The sequence below is a fragment of the Triturus cristatus genome, chromosome 8 (assembly GCF_964204655.1).
Source record: "Triturus cristatus chromosome 8, aTriCri1.1, whole genome shotgun sequence".
Taxonomy (NCBI): Eukaryota; Metazoa; Chordata; class Amphibia; order Caudata; family Salamandridae; genus Triturus; species Triturus cristatus.
Window position 1 is genome coordinate 468,318,616 of NC_140591.1, and position 21,659 is coordinate 468,340,274.

Below are 21,659 nucleotides of genomic sequence, written 5' to 3' on the forward strand. Positions count from 1 at the left end.
TAGCGTTGGCCCACGATAAATTAGCGGGCGGGGGATGGTTGGTGTATGACAAAAATTTCAGGGTGGCTCAGGTATATGACCCAACCCTGTCATGGGATCGAATTTACACTGTGTCTTGGTTAGATCTATTTGGGGGTGAGGGCATAAAGAGTCAGTCCTTTCAGCCAGCCCAGCCTTTCCAGCCCTTTCGTTCTCAGGGTACCGCAAGCTACACCACGAATTCAAGCAATAATAGTGGAAGGAAAGGGACGTGCTGGGATTTCAACAGGCGGACTTGCACCAGGCCACAGGGTCAGTGCAGGTTCAAGTACGCGTGTTCCATTTGCGCCAATCCTTCCCACCCTGAATCCAAATGTCTTAAAAGATCAAAAGATAAGGGCAGAAAGAAGCAGGAGTGAGGTGGGCTTCCCGCTTAAAGCGCGCTCACCCATCGACGTCACGGCACTGACTCCATGGCTCAACAAGTATCCATGTCATCTGACAGCCAGAATGTTGTTGGAGGGTTTCAGGGATGGGTTTAGGATACTTGCTCCAAATTATGTGGGGGCATCTGAATGCCAGAACCAACTCTCCGCCTGGACCAATCCAGGCATAGTCTCCACAAAGATTGCCAAGGAGCTGCGCCTGGGTAGGGTGGCCGGCCCTTTTAAGTCTGTGCCAGTTGAGAATTTTGTGTGCTCTCCTTTGGGCGTAGTCCCCAAAAAGGTAGAAGGGGAATTCAGACTCATGCACAACTTGTCCGCTCCCAGGGGTATCTCTCTGAAAGATGCTATTAACGATGAGTTCTGCAGTGTGAAATATGCTTCATTTGATCAAGCAGTGGAGATTCTCAGAGGGTTGGGCCCAGGGGCACTGATGGCGAAATCCGACATTGAATCGGCCTTTCGGTTACTCTCGGTAAACCCGGACGATTATCATCTGCTTGGCTTTAAATTTCAGGATAATTTTTACATGGATATTTGTATGCCTATAGGATGCTCTGTTTCATGTGCATACTTTGAGAAATTCAGTTCTTTTTTGGAATTGGTTTTCAGACAGAAGTCAGGGCACCAGTGGGTCATGCATTGCCTTGATGACTTTCTTATCCTGGGGTCACGGGGCTCCCCGGAATGTGGGTGGGCGCTGCAGGAATTTTGCGCGCTTATGCAGGCTCTGGAGGTTCCTTTGGCCCCGGGGAAGACGGTGGGCCCTACATCTACTATAGAGTTCCTGGGCATTGAGCTGGATTCTGTCCAGAAGTGTTTTAGGTTACCCTTGGACAAGGTCAACAAATTTAGGGCATGGTTGCAGCTATGCTTGAGCAAGCAGAAGGTCACACTACATCAGTTGCAGCAGACAGTAGGGCAACTCAATTTCGCCCTGCGGGTCATTCCAATGGCCAGACCCTTCTCCAGATCCATCTCCCAAGCCATGACTGGCCTCAAAGAGAAACACCACCACACAAGGCTGTCAGCTGAGGTCCGGCAGGACATGCGGATTTGGATGGCATTCCTGCAGGATTTTAATGGCAGGGTAGTGTGGCCGGGTCCGCCTATTGCATCCGCGGAGTTGGGTTTAATGACTGACGCCGCGGGCAGTGAGGGATTTGGCGCCATACTCGGTACCGAGTGGGTTGCTCAACGTTGGCCAGCGTGGTGGGTGGAGAGCGGTTTGACAGGGAACATTGGCTTCCTTGAGCTATTCCCCATCTGGGTGGCATTGATTGTATGGCCGGAACAATTGTCTAATCACTCAGTGATTTTCTGGTCAGATAATATGACCGTTGTGGAGTGCATCAATCAGCAGGCAGCCCGATGTAAGATGATTCTCCGCCTCTTGAAAGAAATTGTTCTCACCTGTATGAAATTGAATGTACAATTTAGAGCAAAACACGTGCCTGGTGTACTTAATCATGCGGCTGACGCGCTTTCTCGCTTTAAGATGCAGGTTTTCAGGGCTCATCTCCCAACCGCGGCAGAGCGGGCAACCCTCTTCCCAGAACGACTTTGGCAGATTGGTGCCCCCGCTTACCAGACCTCGTGGCAGCGAGTCTAGTACCCAGGACCAGGAAAGCATACGAAGGGGCGTTCTGGCAGTATTGTTCTTTCTTGGGTGAGGGGTGGGTGGAGCGTCGGCACGACACAGGGGCACTCATTTCATACTTGGGTTGTCTAAGGGCCAACGGGCGCTCGGCGGCCGCAGCTAGGAAACAGGTGGCAGCAATTTCCTTCTTCGCTCAGAGCAGGGACAGGGGTGACCCCACTAACAGTTTCACGGTAAGAAAGGCTCTGGAAGGGTGGCGACGCCTCCAGGGGTCGGCCCCTGACACGAGGCAGCCAATTGGGGTGCAGCTTCTCACATCACTACTAGCGGCCCTCCCCGCAATTTGCAATAACTCAAGTGAGGTCAGGTTATTCACTGCTGCCTTTTCATTAGCCTTTTATGGTGCTTTCCGTATTGGGGAGTTGGTGGCCCCAAACAAACTGGACTTGCTAGGCGGCCTGCAGTTCGAATGCCTTAAAATCAGGTCCGATGCCCTGTTAATATCAATCAGGAAGTCCAAGACTGATCAGGAGGCCCGGGGTGATGGGGTGGTTCTCCACCGGGCACAGGGGAACCCATGCTGCCCGGTAGCACACGTTGAGAGCTACTTGCAGGTTAGACCATTGAACGTAGGGGGGCCTTTCTTGATCCATGAAGATGGGGTCCCACTGACACGCTTCCAATTTAAAAGGGTTTTGGACATGGCAATTCTGAAGGTAGGTCAGAACCCAGAGTGTTTCGGCAGCCACTCCGTTAGGATAGGGGCTGCCTCTGAAGCAACGGCCAGGGGCCTATCAACAGGCGAAGTACGGAAGATAGGGAGATGGGTGTCCAATTGTTATAAACGTTATGTGCGCTTACACATGTTGTGACTAAGGGAGGCACACAACGCTGATGCATGGTCTTTCTGCTTTCTTTACAGATTCTCGAGCCTGTCACGCAGGGGAGAAACTCAAGACATTACATCAGCAACAATCGTCAGAGCGGATACCATCACCACAAAGGCAAACTTTTCGGACAGTGTGGATCATAGGGCATTCATATGTGAGGCGTCTGTCTAACCTTTTTTCTACAGGAGATTACAGGGAAAGAGCGCGGCAGGCAGGGTTTGAGATAACATGCCATGGGAAAGGGGGGCTATGCTTTGATCGGTTCCGGGATATCATGCTGGACCTGTTAAGGAAGTGGGGTCCGCCCCCGGATATAATCATCCTGCACTTGGGGGGGAACGATTTAGCAAAACTAGGTAGAAGAGGGTTGGTGGAAACTATAGTCACTGAAATAGGCTGGTTAGCTAAGACTTGTCAGGGCTGCACTATTGGGTGGTCCCAGATGATTCCCCGGTTCCAATGGAGAGGGGGCGATTCGGTAAAAGCATTGAATCATTCTGCAAGGAGAATTAACAATAAACTCGAGCGACTGTTCAGGGCGCCCCACTTACAGACCATCGCCCATGGTTGCATCAGGGGTGAGCCGTGCTTCTTAAAAGATGGCGTTCACCTATCCCAGGTAGGCAACGAGGTATTCCTGGAGAATATGTTGGCATGGCTGGAGGGCTTTAGGCTCAGGGAATGACCTTTCTAGCGAGCACGGGGGGGGGCTAGATAGTCGGTCAACTATGCTAGCCTGTGGCGGTAAGGTCATGATTGGTGAGCAGTAAATTTAAGGTCCTTAGAGGGCGGCGCCATTTCCGAATGGTGTCACCCAAGTGGGAGGGACAAGTGGTCTCTCCTAGAACTCCAGGGGCAGTTGGGTGCGGGGGAGGAGGGAGTCACGCTTTCTCTAGGCTGATGGGCCATCCCGCACGTGCACAGCGGCTGCAAGGGCCCCTTTATGGAGATCAAGTATAGAGCGTACGGGGTAACCGGGGGGGGAAGTACCCTCACGGTGAATGGGCCCTCTGCGCATGCTCACTCCGGCTGGAGGGCGTGGTGACAATTTGATAAGGATCTGACACCAGTTAGTGACCTTGCCGTAGGTCCATTTTAGTAACGCAGAAAATAAAGTTTGTAAAGATTGATAAAGATATGTTTAGATATGGATAGGAAACCTTTGTATTAGAGTTATGTTAAGGTTAGCCACTTGATATCTGTAAACTTATCGTTTGTAATCTGTGTAATGTATATTTTCTGCTATGTGCTTTTAAAATTTAATTTTTAATGTTTATTAATTTTGTATAATAAATACGGCCGGGGGGTGTCACGCCCCCTGCCTCCAAAGACTTCTCCCCTGTCACGGGTTTTCATTGTGGGGAGGAGGGGGTGTAGGGAGTACCTGGCCATATCTCTTTGTGTTCCAATTCCAAGAGAAGACTCTCATATGGTCTTATGCCCCACAAATCTATACAGAAAGTCCATCTTATTTCAATCAGATACTTAAAAAGAACATAGAGACTCTGCAGTTGCTGTGCAGTTCGGCATGAATACAATACATCTATCACCTTTTGATCACCATGACTAAGCACGCTTGCAAATATGACACTATTGATTTGCTCAACCATTTGGCTGAGAACGGGCATAAGGTCTCACCCAAGAAACTACAATACTGTCAGAAAGAAGTCATGTGCTTGGGACATCAGATAGAAATGGGAGGGAGTAGTGTGTCCCATGAGCTCATAGGGACAGTCCTTAAAATTCAGTTCCCAACCATCCAGAGAGAGGTGAGGATGTTTTGGGGCATGGTTGGTTGATGCTGTCAATGGATCCTGAACTTTTTCCTTGTGGCAAAACCTTTGATAAGGCTGACACATACTGATGGTAATGACCTGGCACCAAAAGATGACGAAAGCTCAAAAACCTGCTTTGTAGTGCATCTGCTCTTGGAATGGCTGACTATACGAAAGAATTTGGGATTTTTTGTCACAAGAAAGATGGGTGTGTCCTGTCTGTACTATCAAAAGTCCATAGTGAGACTAAGAGCTCCATCGGATACCTTTAAGCTACTCTTGACCCGGTGGTAGCAGCTTTTCCAACTTGTTTCAAAGTAGTTGCAGCAGTAAACCTTAGTATTCAGGTTGCTTAGGGAATGGAGATGGGCCCACACACCATTGAAATCCTCATGACTCACACAAGAAACCAATATCTGACAAATGGCTGCCTAACCCCCTATGAGAGAATCATTTGGCAGCTGAAAATGTTTCCATTTGGAGATGTTTTCTGTTGCCAACTCCAGAGGGAGATGATGAGGGTGAATTTGACCACAACTGTGTGAGCATTACTGAGTTGTGCACAAAACAGAGACTCACATACTGTATGTACTACTTCCTGAGTCTGGACTGTCTTAACTTAATGAATTTTAAAGAATTGTTGGAATAAACAAGTTATTTTTCTACCTATATATTGGCCTATTGGACTTCTTGAGCTGTGCACCCACATTTGTCTCATACTTCCTGAGTCTAATCATATCCTTTTGGTGAATGGGTCTTGGATGAGGAATAAATGTGGCTTTTTTAGAGCTGCTTATGCTGCATGTGCACTGAGCGGAGTTGTAGAAGCATCTTACTTGTGCCATGTAATGTCTGCTCAAGTGGCTGAACTGATTGCCCTTACCAAAGCCTGCTGCACTTCAGAAATCACACAAGTACTATCTACACTAACAACCAGCATAGGTTTGGAGTAATGCACGACTTCAGCCAGGTAAGGTCGCTGCATGGATTTCTGACATCAGCCAGCACCCCATTTGGTATGGGCTAACTCCAAATTTGTTAGATGATTTGCAAATGCTGAAGAAAATTGCTGTAGTAAAGTGTGCTGCACACAAGAGCAGTACTAATTTTTTCACCAGAGGCAACCGCTATACAAACAAAATTGCCTGAAACTGCACTCTTGAATCCAGCACCGTCCTTTTCAATAATAATACCTACTTATGTTCCACAAAAGTCATACTGAGCTACTAATGTTGTCAATGTTATAATAGTGACCATATCAGATGAAATTACATTAGTGGTCTCCATATGCAAGATTACCAGTAGTGATCACATCAGAGCATCAGACAGGGTTGCCAGCAGTAATGTAAATAAGCCTTTATCAATTTGGAATACTTCTACATGGGTAAGAGATGACAGCCATAGCTGTAATGCACCTGGCACTAAGGTATTAATGTTAGTAATACTTCTCCCCTGTGCCACCTGATTTATCAATCAAGTATCAGCTTTAAATATATTTTGGAGATTGGGAGGTTTCAAAATAAACATATTTCTGTCTTGAATACACACTTTTACATTTTGGTCAACATAGACTAATTCAGCCAACCAAAAGTGTCTAATTAAGTAGGCTGGACTGCACACAGGAGAGCTACTTACAGATGGTGCAGATCTACTAGTAGCTCACAAGCTACTCATTGGAGAAGCCTTATTTAGATGAACCATGTAACACAGGAGAGACTGTATCCAATATGATACTGGATACTTTACATACTTTCAATGTGTTGAGGGAATTGCAGTATACTGCCCCACAGCTGGAGAAAGCCAAGTGGGAAATGATGGGATGTGGGTGGGGTTGAAGTGACATTCTGGTGAGGGAAAACCAGTTCTTCCTGATTCCCTCCTGCCCGCAATGGGGTTACACATGCATGGTTCAGCCGTCATGTGGCAGAGACAGAATGGTTTCTTCCTTCTGATTATACTGGTAAAATACACATTTTAGATCAATGGCATTTTAGATCAATGGCAGATAATTTCTGTCAGCGCTGTGCTATCTGCCAAATATAGAATGTGGGCAAAGGAGTTGCTGGGACCACGAGCCACATTGGAAAGTCTGATAGTCCCTTCAACCATTTCCAAATTGAGTTTGCAGAATGCCTAATTGAAACCAGTTGAGGTTTATCCTCATCATCGTGTGTCTGTTCACATGATGGGTTGAGGCATATCCTACCTGGAGACGTAACAGCCTAACAGTCACCAAACTACTGCCATGATTCGGGATGCCAGTTCATCTTGAATCAGATTAAGAGTAAGATAATGCAGTTACTGTCCACAGCTTTAGGGATTGACCAGAGATTCCACTGTAGCTAAAAGCCTGAGGCATCAGGGGTTGCAGAAAAACTGAATGGAACAATCGAGGCTAAGATGGCTAAAGCCTGTGCCTCCACGTCGCTCAAGTGGCACGACGCCCTTCCTTTGGTACAAATGAGCATTCGAAGTACTACTAGTATGAGAACAGGACTGTCTCCTCATGAGGTGCTGATGGGGAGAGCTATGTGAATTACTTCTGTTCCTGCAGCTGCTCTTGTGACTATGGCATATGACCTGATCCTTGAGTACTACAAGAGATTGTCTGATGTGGTGCGTTTTATCTCTCATAAGGTCGACACCACTACTCCAGCTGTCTGAGGGTCACCAGGGCATGACCTGAACCCTAGTGATTGGGTCCACATCAAGAAACACATCCACAAGTCCTGTTTGGAGGAGAGCTGGAGAAGGCCTTGCCAGGTGATTATGAGCACTAACACTGACCTCAAGTGCGCTTGTCTGCCTAACTGGATACACGCCTCCCATACCAAGAGGGAAAGGCATGAAGAGGAAGAAGAAGAGCCAACATCCACTGATTCCTCGAGTAGCCCGAGTTTGAGGTGTCCTAGGCTTTGAAAGAAGAGGGAGACCAGGCTGAGAGTCCACAGTCTCCACTGGCCAAGCATCACTCAGGGCAAGAGGAAGATGAGAGGGCTATTGTCCCAGCGACCACTGTGATACCGACAACTGGATTGAGAATTTGTATCTACCGGGCAGTGGAAATTTGTGGAAGGCTGAATCTAATCTGCCACAGCAAACCTTACAAGGAGTAGAGGTTGTAGTGGATCAAGGAAGCTCACCTTCAGAGAGCTAGTCAGCCTCATAAGAGCCAGACAGCTCAACTACTTCCATGGGTCGAGGTCCAGCTGAAGACGGTTGACTGAAAACTACAACATCCGGAAAAGACTGTTGATGCCTGAGAAGAGACCATAGACAATTATGGAAGACAGTGAGTTAAAAGAGCAAGAACAAGTCGATCAGATTTACATTGTGGATGAAAGCTTGGACTCAATCAATACCAAGCGACCCAAAAGGGATAGAAAGATCAGTCAAAAGTATTCACGTCCAGACAGGATGTCCCTTGCCAAAATCAAGTTGACTCTGATGACTGTCTGACTGACTTTGACGAACCTTCCTGATTTAAAAAGATGTCACAACAGGAGTCTATCTAAATTAAAAATAATAATCTTATTATTAGTCACATTGACTATTGACAAGCATTGAAAGGACCGTAAGACAGGTAGGGTAACTGTCAGAGGACAATCATTCTTTTAAGCCGCCAGTTGACACAGAATAAAAACTTCCTGTAGCATCTGAGATAGAGTAGAGATAACTTGCTAATACGTAGAGGACTAGCCTTTGTATTCGAGATTTCCTTGATCTGGATTCAAGTCAACTTGGTTCAGCATCGCTGCAAAATCTTGCTTGTAACCCTTGCAGTTGCTATTTCTTTTTCCCTGTGTGGATAGCTGCTGGATGTCTATTTGTTTTGGTGAAGATATTTTCCACGTATCAATCAACTCCACCCTTGACTCTGTAGCTAGACCTTCCCCACCTAAAAGTAAGGTTTCTCATATTACACAACATGAGACCATGTATAGTTACAATGTATATTATCAAATGTTAGCTGAATTTGTGAAAGTTATGGAAGTGGAGAATCCTCTGCAGCCGAGGGAACAGCGTATTTTCACGTATCCTTGCCCTATTCCTTCTGTTCCATTTTCCAAAATCTCGTCTATCATCAGGACTCTATTAAACTGTATTAATCTGACTTTCATCCATTGGCAGATGTACCCATTGCCAGTGGTGAAAATCTGTATTTGTGAGCTGCTAAGCATGCTTCTCGCTCTTACAAAAGGTTCAGCTCAAGGGATCAGCGTGAGTATGTGATGAAATTCTTTACCCCTATGAATAGCGTGAGAGTTACTAACCAGAGCATGCAACATGTAACTTGCAAACTTAACCAAGATAAGAGGGTATTCATAGATGAATTGAATGAAAGGAGAAGGATAGATAAGACAAAGGAGAAGGAAAGACAATTACCCAACACGGTATTGGTAGAGGAGAGGAGATACTAAAGGAACCACCTCCCAAATTAAAAATTGAAGTCACCAAGAAGGGATCTTTATGTATACTATGTCACTCAGAAGGAAACAAGACTTGAGAAATTAGGATGGAATGGATGTGAGCACAATAATTTAATTAAGGGAAAAACCTTTTCAAACCAAGACACAAGTATAAAGGAGATCTATCATGTGTATGGTATGTCCGCTTATTTCCAGCTACCACATAACTCGGCAGGTAGTTGTTATACAGCATTGCTTTTCCCTAGAATCTATCAGACTGATGAGTTAGAATTTCCTCTTGGGTAATACTTAAGAAGGGGTAATCATAGTTTTAAACAGGTACTTAGTGATATCTTTGGAGCACTCATACCATCTACAAGAGTGGCACTGAACGACGGTAAGATTAGAAAATTACCCATCTTAGTTAATCGCCTCACCACTAACACAGCAGGTGCTTTAACAGTAATAAATAAATAATTGCTTGCAGTTGGAGCTATAACTATGCAACATTGCCTTGTGCTTGATTTACTCCTCATGAAGAAAGGTGGAGTACAGTTAATGTACAGGTATTTACGTTTTGTTGTGTGTTAGGACAAAATTACATCTTCCAGCTTTTCTTTCACACTTCATATACCCCAGCAGGATTGTCACATAATTCACCTTATTTACTTTCTCTGACTGCAAAGTGAGAGGAGTTTGTAAACACCAGTCTCCATGTTAAAAAATAAGCAGCAAAGGCCTTATATTTGACCTCTGTCTTTGAAGCCACGGCAAATGTGACACATGTGCTATATTGGGATTGTAACTTATGAACTGTATATAACAAAAGGATCTCTCTGACAAAAAAGTAATCCACTGAGCTAGCTACATAAAATACAATTGTGTGATCTACATGGTACAAGTGCTTTGCAACAGACACATTAACCCTCTACAATACTTTATAATGAGTCAAAACTGCCACTAGATAAGATTCCTGGGGAGAAATGTACAAGAAAATGTCGGAGCGCGCTGTAACGTAAAAATAGACAACACCGCGCTCTGACATTTTCAAAACGCAGGGATGTGCCATATTTACAAAAATTCATCGCACCCCTGCGTTTCCCCTAGCGCTGGCACTAAAAGAGCTGCCTAGCACCAGCGCAGGCACCCTTGCGCCATGTTGCAAGGATGCAGGTGGTGCAGCGGCGATTGTTTATGTGCAGGAAGGGACACCTTCCTGCACATAAACAATCTTGGCCATTTGCTGTCTCTATGTATAGAAAGAGCAAAATATTAGTAAAAATTAATAATTTCGTATCCCCATCCTTAGACCAGGTTTTTCCTGGATTCGTTTTTGGCGCTGCCCAAGCCTTGTGAATATGGGGCAGCGTCAAAAAGCAATGGGTGTTGCGGCAGAACGCTCAGAACAATACCCATTGCCTGCCCCTTTGAAACAGCGGACTGCTGCGGTAAGGGGCATATTTACATGGTGGCGTTAAGTGCCCACAACTTTAGCTTCACATAGGGACTTCCCATCATTATGGCATCAGGTTCCACCTGAGGTAAATCTTGATTACGATTTACACACCATAGGAGTACTTTTTGTGGCTTAAGTGTTATTACATGGGAGGGTGTACTCCCGCTTGAGAGTTCCTCTCGGCCCTCACGGTATAGAGAAAGTTTCCTTTCTTTATTTACCATTTTGTGTATAAACGCCACCTTGTAAATATGGGATAGAGAGCAACGTCTCCGGAGCGTCAGAAAAAGAGACGCTCTGGTGGCGTTAGGGGCATGTAAATATGCCCCCTGATCTCTCTCCAGCAAATATATTAATTACTAATTTATCTCTTTTAATTGGCAGAGTTATCTTGACATTTTTATTTTTGCCTGAAAATTGCTGGACACAAGAGGAACTCTTAAACCAATAAAATATTTCAAAACATAGCACCCCCCAACCCAACCGATCTGGGCGCCCCGTGCAGTGATACTGGTGACACCACCCTAAAGCTGGACCTGACAGCACCACACTACAGTGAACAAACGTTTAATTCAAAATACGGCTCTTCCCTCATAGTAGCCTCTTTTTAGCGCATTTCATCAATCGAGCAGAGGCAGAATGCGCGGTCCCCCGTTCCCACTGTATGAGGAACTTTGGCAAGCATCCCACAGTCATTAGCTTTCGTCGGAAGGGCAAAGTTCCATGTGTGAAGAGGAAAACTCCCCCGGAGATCTGTGCTGTAAACCACAGTCTCGGAGATAAGCGTGGTCCTCAAAGAAACAAGTCTTCTCAGGCAATATTATGTCTACGGGTCTGACGCAGACAGCTCTGGGAGCCGAGAGGCACTATGCAGGATGCTGTTATCCAACTGAGAATTCTGTGGGCAGATTGTGTCAGTTAATGCATGTGATCTTACAAAAATGAAAGGTCACAAAAAGAAAAAAAAATGCAGACAGCTGTAACTGGTCTAAAACATGAGAACGGCTGCACAGACATCCAGCTCAAACCATATCAAAGACCTGCAAATTGTGGCGTGAAGTAAACTAGAGCTGAGTCAATGAGCTCTGTGGAATCTTCATTAATCCATTTATCAGGAAATATGTAAGTCTTGGGGACCTTAGTTTTTTTTGGAGCACTCTGTTGACAAATGCTAGGGTTTCCGGATACCATCAGTACTTAGTCTCGTCTCTTCCACCTCCTGTCTCTTCATCTCACACCTGCATGTTCCTTTTCACCTCCCTCCGTCACCGTTTCCTATCTTTCTTTTCCTCCTTCTTTCTCCCATGTCTTCCTCTCTCTCTCTCTCTCTCTCTCTCTCTCTCTCTCTCTCTGGATCTGAGTTTGAAGATGAAAAATACGTCTGGTCTCCTCTGCTCACTGCTGGCAATCACCTGAACAAATAAGTCCAGTTTTTGAAGTTTTTAATACCACAAAACGTCAAAACTACAAGTCAGGAATTCAAAGACTTCTATAGATTGAAATACGTTTAAAATATGAATGCAGTAGTTTAAAGGGAGATCGAAAGAGCTTAATATGCTGAACTCTTTCATACACACAAACAGCAAGAAAACAAACGAGTGGCATGAATCCGCTCAGGAACTAAGTAACCAATTATATACACTACCAGCCAACAGGACACTCCCCACTAAGGTGGGCTACCAGCCTATTGATTAGAATGCTCACTGCAGAAAACACACTTTCTTCTCTTGTTGCTATTGACGAGATACCGTCTTATTTTAGTTCCCACACATGTGTTGTTTCACCTATTATATCTGCATAATGTTTCATGTTTCTTTATATATAATTGTCTCTAGTTAGTTAATAATTTATAGGTGCATGGTGTTATTTCGGTGTTTCTTCCAGGATTTTTATGCTCATTTATTTATTTGTTTCTCTATATAAACCAAACGTTGTTTACAAAAAGGAATTAAAACCGGTGAGATTCTTAATGTTTCAAGGTAAAGAACAGAAAACCTTTACATGCAAGTTGGGGGTTGTGCCAGTGAAGTGAGCAATTGTGGTGGGGGGTAGAGGGAGGATGGATTAGGGGAGTGAGCTTCCGGCTTCCTGAATTTTATTTCCGAATTCTCTACAATATTCATTTGAGACGTGGCTTCCTTTCAGTAGCATTAGAGTGACCCTGAGCAGCTAAAATGTGCCTTCTATCTCAAATATTTCCTCCCATTGCATGTTTTTATAGATCATGGCCTGTTTCTCTTCAAATTTGTATTCTTTTACTTAAGGATGTTTTCATGGTATTCCTGCCCTTTGGTTTTGGTGGAAAAGACATATTTCACAGGAAAGTTATGAGCGCTTCTCTCATGATTATAAGTCTATGTGGCAGTTGAACCTTCTGAGCGGTCAATCTCCCCTCCCAAAGGCGTCTGCCAGGTTTTCGTATGAGTTTAACTTTTTGAGAGAGCACTTCAAACTGACATCCATTTGTGTCCACCAACAGTCACCACTAAAGGAAGCACGTCCTGCTCATATAGGATGTCAGAGAGAGCCCTTTTCTAGGAACAGAGCTTCTTTATTTTCAGAAAATATTATTTTTTTGCGCTAGAGCGTGACTCACACCTCTTCTATATAAATATTTGTTCCAGGAGGAAGAATCTGTAAAGAACAGTGCCTTTTTATGAATCTTTGGATTCAACTTATTGCGGCTTCTGTTTTGTTTGGTACTCTTTTATGTGATTGTTTCTTTTTGGGTCTAGCTGACAAACAAACAGCTTTGGCAATTGTTTGGAAACATGTTGTATCCAGTATTATAGGTAGCATGGGCTAACCCATTGGGCTTAATTCAATGGATTTCTTGTCTATCACAACTCTCTGCTCCTTCTTAAATGGCTTTCCTCCCTATTCTTGTGTTTGCCCTGCCAAATAATTTTTTTCGGTTCACTGTGTTTTGACTGGATGAGTTGTATCCTTCCACTGTTTATATCAGGACCTTCTATTGAAGTGCATGAGGGACTACTTTTTCTCCCTTTTCTGTCTCTCCCTCCTACCCCTTTCTCACTCCCACTTCCTTTAAAAATCACATCAGGCTATTCAACCATGCAATTGGGAAAGCCCACGGCCTTGACTAAGCTGCTTGGACGATAGCTTTGTACTGAGAAAAGGCTCTCAACAACGTCTCATGGCCTTGCTTACATGTCACTCTTACGGCCTTCAATTTAGGTCCTCGCCTCGTATAATGAGCCTACAGCCAGAATAAACATCAATTGCAACCTATCGAATGCTTTCAACCTTCAGCAAGGCACAAGACAAGGTTACCCCTCTCTCCTCTCCTTTTCCTTCTAACACTGGAACCCCTTCTCACACAAATCAGAGAGGACTCCTCCATTCTAGGCATCCCCTTCAAAATAGGGACATAGAAAGTGGCAGCTTATGCCAACGGGATTCTCCTATTTACCTCCCAAACGGAGATTGCCCTACCCAATATCATATCCACTATAAACAAATATGTCCAAAGCTCAGGCTACTGTCTCAATAAACAAAAAACAGAGTTGCTTCCTCTTGATATATACACTGCAACGGTGGCATTATAAAAGACCTTGGCCTTAAATGGGAAACATGCAAAAAGAAATACCAAAGTCTATGGTTCACACAAAACCGAAAGCACTGGAGAGCTTTACATGAGTACCACATTACACCACGTCTAGTTCTCTCTCAGACTGTACACTGACTGAAATTGACAATTGTACTCGAGACTGCTCTTTTCTTTCCTTTGCAAAACCCAAAACATCAAATAATCTGCACTTGGCTCCGAGACACCTCCTTTCATGACTCCACTGACATTCTTTTGACCGTGCCAAATCCTTGACTTAATCAGTTCACAATCACACTGCTTCTCACTGATTCTCCCCATCCAAGGTGAACACACCCTTGAACACAAAGCTCAGCCTCTGAAAAAAAATGGAAAAACCTGTTTGGTGTCATCCTATAGTTCCACAACCTTTCTCTTATTTTATCCCACCATCGAAATAATTTTATTTTTCTACTGTATCCTCTCATTTAGCACTCAATTAAACCAAACCACTACACCAATCCATTTTCTCTTGGCTGATACCAAAAAGATTTGTGGTGATTAATTCCAAAGTTCTTCAAAACTCCTTCCATCTCCCTTGACACAAATTGAGGTCCGTTATCTATTAGCCACATAGCTCTCTCTTGAACAAATTAGTCATGAGACTGTAATCACATCACTTGCTCTCACATCCCTCACAAACCTTACTTCAGTCACTGGAGAAATATTCATTTCAGGCCACCAGAAGATGGACATCATCCTGCATTTTATTGTTGGCTTACCACCATGTCCCTTATGTACTCATCTTTGTCCTCGGAGTCTGTGGGACTTCCATTTTGTGAGCCCTCCTGACAATTTCAGTAACTTCTGACAGTACTAAAAACACCAACCTGAACTTATTAATGGCACTCAGTTTATCATATTTTCTTGACCAGCCACTGGAAATGCACTTGTTGCCTTCAATGAACTTGTTACTTTGCACCTCCTCCCACCACTCTTCCTCGCCTCAACTACAATCTACACTCATGATTCAGACCGGCTACATATTTTATCCTGACAATACTTCCCATGGATAAGTGAGAAACAGCCTAGCCTGCCACTAACACACTAGGGTTTACTTTTGAACACCCCAGTTACTGGCCTCCACATGACTTCATGTCCTGGATGCAAACACAACCGTCTCTCTACACCTTGCTTGCTATGCATCATGGAGGCCCCTAAACCATATGCACTTGCATCCATCACAAGACAGGTCCATTACCTGAAATCATGTGGGTTCAAAACCACAGCATGTACAATAGTCTCCATGATGTCATCCAAGGCCTATCCACACGTCTCTGTTCATTCAAAACACACTCCCTTCTTCATCAATACCCTTAACACTTGCGTCCAATCCGAATAATGACCCACAATATTAAAATAATATTCTTCCAGTCCCAACAGCAACCTCATTTGTTCTTTATCATGAGGACCTGGCTGTCAAGCTTGGCCAAAGGTGATGGATTTATAGAGAACCAGTTTTTCAACCTGCTCTTCCACAAAAGGTTATATGGAATGATACTTTTCACAGAGATATGAGGGGAAAAATGGGTAAAAGGTGTTAGGGAAAGAGATAAAGGAGTGGGTCATCAGTGTTAGACAGTTCAGTCACTAGGTCTTGGGGCATGGGGTCCTCAGTGTCTGGGATGGCACACTGATGAAAAAAGGAACTCAACTTTTTCTCCTGCATATTTGTGTGGTTCAATAAATGTGGTCAAGACTTTCTTCCCCCGTGTCATGTGCTTCAAAACCTGACACTGGTGCTTTGGAAATTGCTTTAATCAGCTTCAATTTAGGTTGCACAACCTCAGCAGATGTGCTGTGATCAAGATATTTCACCTCTTCAAGTGTGAACGTCGATTTCTAAATTTCTTGTACATCCCTCAATATCCTCAGTACCCTCTTGGTGTCGTTATGCTCTGTCTGGTCCTCACCACAAACCAATATGTCATCCTGGAAGTATGTCACCTTGGGGATCTTTCCTAATGAATGAATGAATGAAATTATATTTATATAGCGCATGGCTACCCTGAGGCCTCCCAGCGCTGTTGACAGAAAAAGGCAGGTCTGCTGAATCAGTTAGAGCGATGTCTTAAAAAGGTGAGTTTTTAAAAGCTTACGGAAGGCCTGCAGATGTTTTTCCTTCCGTAAAGTTGCAGGAAGCGTATTCCAGAGCCTGTACCATTATCCTTCTTGCCTGGAAGGGAAGGAGGGGAATGATTTTCTGTAGCATTCTCATCAGGCTGTTGCAAGTGGCTGAAAGCTTTGTAGCCTGGTGGTTAAAATTGAGGGAGCTGTCTAGCCACATACCAAGGCTCTTGATCTGTGCCTTTGAGGCTGGGGCCGGGCCAAGACAGACTGGCCATGAAGGAGTAGGGATAGAGGGAATGGAAGACTGAGGGTTGCCCAAGAACATAATCTCGGTTTTGTCCCCGTTGAGCTTAAGGCACGAGAGTTCCATCCATTCGGCCACTGCCTCTAGGCAGGGACCGAGGGTGCTGGATGACCCCTCAGAGTTGTTTAATGACACTACTAACTGAGTGTCATCTGCATAGGTGCATCACCCATTGAAACATGGCAGAGGCCAAAACCAATTTGAATGATTGCCTTAAAAATTGGTACACTTCCTCTGGTGTTACAAAAGAGGTCGGAGGTCTGGAATTACAATGCGAGGTAATCTGAAGGTAGGCATTTGACAAATTAAGGGTTGTGAAGACAGTTGCCGTTCCCAGTTTTGCTAGTATTTGATTTACATTGGGGAAAGGGTGCAAGTCCACCCACATGTTCTCATTCATGTCCCATAGGTTTAAACACATTCATATTATGCCATTTGACCAGCACCACAGGGATTAACTACTCTGATGTCACAATGGGTTCAATGATCTCTGCATCACACAACCACTTCAACCCCTCTCTCATCATGTCTCTACATGCCAGTGGCACATTCCTAATCGTATTCACATTGGAAGTTACTCTTTTGTGCAAACTGATCTAATCAGTGAAGTCTTTCAGACACCGCTAACTCTTCTCAGAACACCAGTGTGAACATGCAGTACATTTGTCTCCTTTGTCACTTTGCATCACCAACACTTGATCAGGATAATTACTATCCAGTACAATCCAAAGCATCCTTGACTCCTTTCACCCTAACAAAAGCCTTCCTTTGTTCACCACAGATATATTTCCCAAAAACGTATTTTAAAGCTCCTATCCAACGCTTTCAACCTTCAGCATGGCACAAGACAAGGTTTCCCCCTCTCTCCTCTCCTTTTCCTTACATCTCTGGAACCCCTTCTCACACAAAACCCCTTCATCTTTTAAAGCTCATATCAACTTCAAAGCTCCCACAGTAGGCAAATTAGTCTCACAGAACCCCACTGGGTCACACCCACCTTTTCCCACTTTATCCTTTTCAGTTTCTCGAAAGTTTCTATGTTTATCAAAGTATAAACAGAACAGGAATCTACCCTCATTTGCATAATTTTCCCCTTGAGATCAGCCATACCAAATAGAGGATTACAGCTAAAACCTGATTGCTTCCATTATCCTCAATGCTGCTGTCCTCACATTCCTGCACACTGTTCACAGGTCCATTGTCATTCTAGTTCACCCTTTCAAAATTTCCTATAATGCCACATTTGGATGCGTTTAATGCTCATGTAAGAAGAACACTGCAGTTTACTGCTGCTTTTATGTCTCACACTGCTAACTTCCATTTTCTTCCACCCTCAAGTTCTGCTCCCTCCGCTTGATTTCTTATAGAACATATTCACTACACTGTCAATATCTATCACTACACTTTTATTCTTTACATCATTGGAATTCAAGATCTTTTAATATGTGTATTAAATGTATTTATTTTTCAGTTCAAAAGAAATTTTATTAGACAAATAAAAGTGTCAATACAGCAAAAAATCAAAAGCATAACTATAACATGAGCAGTGAAATAAAGCAAGGCTATGGAATTAGATATGAAAGTAAAAGATAACAAATGATTGAGGCTATATAACAAAAAGCAGTACTGAATAAATATGCAGTAAAATGAAAACATAAGAAATGCAAAGGAACAGAAAGGTCAATCAGGGAGGTTTAGAAACTTCTTGCTGGGAGGGAGGCATATGAAACGAAGGAGACGAGCGTTTAGCACAATCATCAAGGTATAACGTTACAGGAAGCCAAATATCATGTCGCTTTTTGGCCAGATTAAGGGGGTGAATAAAGACAGTATCTAGCCTATGATTATGACATACATTGTACCACCATGCTCTGAAAGATACATTAGCTAAATTTTTCCAATTAACTGTAATTTGCTGAAATGCAACAGCTAGCAATAAATCAACAATTTGCACATTGACGTCAACAGCATTCCAACAAGGGGAGAGACTTCCTAAAAAAATATTGACAAGGGAGAAAGGAAATACAGTGTGAAATATGGCATTGATTTGGGACCAGACTTGTTTCCAAAAAGTTAGCGTAGCAGTGCAGGAAAAAAGCATGTGAAAAAGAGTAGCTTTAGAGGTCGAGCAGGACCAGCAAAGGTTGGGAATTAGAGGAAATCTCTTATTTAACAAGTGAGGTGAGAAAAGGAGTCTGTTATAGATAAAAAAGAGGGTTTGTGTGAGGGAAGCAGCTCTGGACGACTTGCGGAGCTTGGTCCATAGTTTATCCCACAGAGAAGTGGGCCAAGAGATACCAAAATCAGATTCCCATTGTTCCTCTACTTTAGATTTTCTTCTAGTGCCCTCACATTTATTGCCAAGGTTGCTCTCCTCTCCTAAATCCATATCATCATCCAATAATTTACTAAGTCTCGCTGGAAAGGACCTGTTCTTCAGTATCCTACCTCTGCCCAAGGGTATGGTTTATCATAGCTAGCTTTCTTTTTGCAACAAACGTTATGTGCTATGTATTTGTCGAGCACTCAACCACCCAGGGGGTATCATGACCCTGAAGCAGGACCAGCATGGTCAGGTCTAGGGCTCAGTTGGTGGAGCCTATTCAAAGGTCCATGTCTTCAGTTTCGTGTGGAGTTTGAACATTGAAGCATCTAGCAGTGTGTTGTCACACCCTTGGACACAGGCTGTATCCTATCTGGTGCTGTGCAAGTGTGCAAACATTTTCTAGAGAGCCCGTCCTGTGAATGGGATATTTAAGATAAGAAATGAAAATGTTCCTACACAGAAATGTTTAATTCTATTAAGGACAAAGAGTTGAGGAACATGCCCATCCTTTCTCCACTTTTACCTCTAGCAGCCACACCCAAACACCAACAAACTCTCCTTCCTATTAGCTCCCAGGAAGGCAAACTCAAAACCACATCCACTGATAGAACATCCCTTTTCCACAGTCCACTGTCAACCCCCATGCCTTTCCACCCAGAGATTCCACAGATATCTTAAAGGCTTCTTTTCATTCTTCTTAAAGCATTGATGGTTCACTCAGGCTTTGCAAAAAATTGTTGAAAGCAACTGAAATAATTATCGCTATAGTAAATACCACTCAGTTCTAGTGAAAGTCAATGTTGTTGTTGCTGTAGCGCAACTGGGCCCCTTTACTTTGTCTCACCTTGTATCCTAATGCTACACCTCAGGTTTCGTTTACTTGGCTCTCCGATGGACCTTGAATCGTGCCGAGAGGGGTTGGATATAAGGGATCCAATGCAGTTATCCAATGAGGACCAGGAATTGAATACCTAACCTGCAAGCTCATAATTAGATTCATATATATAACTTTCATCACTACACTAAACAAATACAGAATTATCACAGCTAGACCAAATCTCCTGGAGAAATTCCTTCAGACTAAAATCATACAAACCAATAACTCAGTTAAAGCTATGCAGAATAGTAACATTAGAATCTACTGTCCAAAAATCTCTCTATTTAGTTTCCCTTCCCTCATTCTACTTAATTGGAATGCACAGTCAATAATTGAAGACGAGCCATAGAGAGACAGAAACAATATTTGAGGTTGGTTCGGTTTTATCAGTAAATGTAAGAAGAGTGAATACATCAATATCAGGCATTTAAATTGTGAAATACAGAATAATTGAATTTATCTCTTGAGGACGATCAATTACAAAAGTTATAGAAGGAAGTTCAGGAAAGGGCATAAATCATCTCAGCTCAAAGGTTCTCCCACAATGAGGGAAAGGAATCTGGGAATACGGCACACAGCGTATGCGTCAGCCCAAGGGAAGCAAGTAGTGTCTGCAAGTCAGCAACATGCACGATCTTCACCGAAAGAAGAAAAGAGTCTTCCACCCTGTCACTCTATCACACTGTATATCAATTCTCCAGTTCCAGGGTGGCACCTCCTGGGTCACCTCATCTAGTCAGACCACTCAGTGCATTAGTCAGTTCATATAGGGTGATTGTCATGCTGCACAAAGGAGACACATTTTATGGCAAAAAGGTGGTGATCATCACATAAGCTATCTAACCATTCAAAAATGTAAAGTTGTGAACAATAGTTTTTTAGCAAAGGCACATGAGTGAGTTCAAGAGGACATTTTCTCATGGCAGATGTTCCCAAAATAACAAAAACGTTGCAAGTAGTCCTAGTGTGTGCATGGGAACTCTGTGAAACATAGTTTCATTCCACATTGTCAGTCTGCGAAGCTTTCCATGAGAACGGGATCAGGTAAAGAAAAGAAAATGCAGGCCTTAATGAAATTTGGTTCATAAAATATAGAATAATGAACATTTGCATTTCATTCTAGAATCTTGGGATCCCTAAATATTTCTTTAAACTTGCTTGCACTCATAAAGCATTCTAGTTTCATTGAAATTAGCACGTGTAACTATGACACATTACTACATTTTCAAAGTAACAATGTATAAAATTCTTCCAAAACATAAAATATTAAACTCTTTGTTATAATTCTCATTAATACATGTATGAAGATTATTCTGTAGACGTTTCAAAGAAATTGGAAACCTATTTTTCTTTTTCTATGTTGGTGCACCCTTTAACATGAGCAACAATAGAGTTAGAACAAAACACTTCAATAGACATTCATTTTTGTCCTCTGGTTTACATTTAGTTTTATAAAATCATGACGCACTTCATTATTCAAGGAGAATAGTTAATGAAATCTCTATAATACTCACATTTCTATTTCGAGTTAAAAGAATACACCAATGTAATTTAGTAAAACATGAATCTATGTTATTCAAATTAACATTTTCATCTAGCTGACACTCATCTGCATGCTTTTATGATGCAGTAACTATGTCTTTTTATGATCTATTTCTCAAGATTTTCCAAAGTATAGTGAGCATAAAATTGTGCATTCTGTCATTTTTCTCTAAAAGATGTCAAAATCAGTTAAATGTGTCAACTAATGGGTTCTGCAGTTTATCTGCCTCATCACTGTTAAACTTGATAATTTGCATTTAATCGTAATGATAGAATTAATTTTAAATACATAAATAAATTATTTACATAGTCACCATTATTTGCATTGGAAACATACTCGCAACATTTCCAAAGTATACTGTCTCAAGGTACTTCTACATA